Raw genomic sequence first — 2,500 nt, 5'->3', positions numbered from 1 at the left:
TAAGCCACCTCATGGATGGGATTGACAGTCCACCATCCTTGACATTAGCGTGAAAGTATGCATTAGGTGTATCTTTTGGAAGATTGAGCCACTTTCTTACTGCACCTCTTACCACCGTGTCTGTTTTCTTAAGCCTACTCAGCGTTGTATTTCCCAGTGTATATAGATGATACAGTCCGGGTAAGACCATTGTTCGTAAAGCGAATAGTCTTTGCTGGGGCTTCAACGGTGCTTTGGTTAGTTTTTCGATTGCATCTTTCAGCTGTAATTCCGGATTGATTTTAGTTTGTCCCTCTGGTGTAAAAGGAACGCCTAAATAGCGCCATTCGTCTTCTCTTTTCAAGGCCACTAGTTTTCGTTGACGGCAGTAAAAATGACTTTTACCATCAACCACCGACCTCTTTAAATGTGGTACATTTCTAATTGATACAGTGAAAGACTTTGTGGCATTAATGAGAAGTCCACACTGTGCTAGGAAATCGGTTGCGGTATTTATTAATGTTTGAAGACCATTAGGTGTTGAAGCCACAAAAATCATATCATCCGCAAAGATGAGTGCATTGTAATGGTTTTCGCCGATCTTTACTCCGACTTCAGATGTAATCCTTTTAAGTAGTCGGTCTATTACCATGTTAAAAATAAGGGGGGACAGAGGATCCCCCTGTCTTACTCCCCGTGTCGGCTTAATTTCATCCGATTCCCAGTCACCACATGAAAGTTTGGTCAAACCTCTTTCATATGTGTCCATAATGTATTGTATCATGGGCTTAGGAAGGCCCATGATATGTAATGTGTCTTTGATGGTGTTATGAGACACTGAATCGAAAGCTTTCGCTATATCTATAGACGCCATATAAAGCGGCTTAAAGTTTTGCCGGTGGTATTTAAGTATTAGGTCGAGGCCGAATATGTTTTCTGCACATCCGTCTGTGGGGAGAAAAGCCTTTTGTCTATTATCGAGTGAGACCTTATTCAATAGACGCCTTGCCATAACCTTGTGGAAGGTTCTTGTTATTACAGATTGGACCGTAATGGGCCTGTAATCCTCGGGGAGCTGTGCACCATCCTTTTTTGGAATTAGCGTCGTTTTTGCGCTAAGGAGGTGCTGCGGTAATTTACCGCATATCATGAATAGGTTAAAAATCCTTGTTAGTATGTTTAATGGCACAGCTTTAAGTTGTCTAGCTGTGAGTCCATCTGGGCCTGGACTTGTTGTCATCTCTGGAAAGGATTTCTTAATTTCTCCCGGGAGTACAGGAGCCCATAGGTCTGGCATTTCTGGTCTCTTTGGCTCGATATCGGGGGATTCGTTTGTCCCCTGTGTCATAGTCGTCTCCCAAAACTGAATCATGTCACGTTTGGCTGGTGGTTTTGCCGTGGTTTTGCTTTTAAGAATAACCCTAAGACAATTACAGGGATTCTTCTTCCAAGCTCTTTGTGTTCTGGCGTAATCTGCACGCCGAGCTTGCCTTTTGGTAGGTGTTTGATTCAGCTGGGATCTCGAGGCTTTCGCTTTCCTCTTTTCAGTGGGGGGAAAGATTTTTAATAAATAGATCTCCAGTTCTTCAAAGATCTTTGTCTCCGACCACATGGAAATGTTATCACAAATTCGACCAAGACTATTACTATCATATTCAGAACCGCTAAGCGGTTCTAATTGCTCAAATAGTTCTTCAATTGAGCGAATCAAGTTGTTTGGAGGAGGACTAGAACTCCTTTCTTGTTGTGTTAGGTCATTCTCTGCCGTCAATTCCGTTATTACTTGGAGGACCTTATCTTTATGCTTTTGGTGCCTCCTTTGACCTTTGATAGCTTCAAGGGTCCGATGCGGAAAGAGTGGTTGTAACGCCTGATTAATAAATCTGGTATTACACAGGACTAGATGCGCCTCCTGCCGTGCCAGGAGGGCCTGTTCTTCAGCACTCCAGGGTGCCTTCTTGCTGTCGATATTATCGACCTGCCTTTCATCATACCAATTACGATGTGTACGCTGTTCATGTACACCTCTGCCTCTTGAGGTTGTGAAGGACTTTTCGCAGTCCGGAAATCGACAAGGGTAAGTTTCCCTTGAGTCTGCACTCTCGGTTGTCGGACCGGATGAGCCTGAGGGCCCACCGGTAGAAGGGTTAATGGTTTCATCCGAGGCTATTCTTCTTGTTTCTGGGCCGACAAAATACGGCCGAGCGGGCTGGCAACCCTACAAGGCCGGTGTTTCGCAGAGGCAGCTCTTAGTTTCTCCCAACCCTTCATAAAGAAGGGAAGAGATACTGGTGGCGGGAACCATCGAAGAGGTGGCTGCTTGCTTAACTACGACTCGTAGGACTGATCTCGGATACTAGGGCAGAGCCCCGACACCTCAAACGACCGCCTACGGGGACCTGCATCGAGAAAGGGAGACCCAATCTCCTAAGACCTTGCGCGAAATTAGTCAATAGCCAGCGGCGTATTGCTTTTGGCGTATGACTTTTAAGAGAGTCATAGTTACTCCCGCCGTTTACCC

General features: G+C 45.2%; 1 pseudogene; it reads right to left on the bottom strand.

Moving 5' to 3' along the window:
- The window catches only part of LOC143306459 (large subunit ribosomal RNA), a 7,565-nt pseudogene that overhangs the window by 2,305 nt on the left and 2,760 nt on the right, over positions 1 to 2,500 (bottom strand).

The sequence above is a fragment of the Osmia lignaria genome, unplaced genomic scaffold (genome assembly GCF_051020975.1).
Source record: "Osmia lignaria lignaria isolate PbOS001 unplaced genomic scaffold, iyOsmLign1 scaffold0011, whole genome shotgun sequence".
Lineage (NCBI taxonomy): Eukaryota > Metazoa > Arthropoda > Insecta > Hymenoptera > Megachilidae > Osmia > Osmia lignaria.
This window is presented reverse-complemented; position numbering and strand designations above follow the sequence as displayed.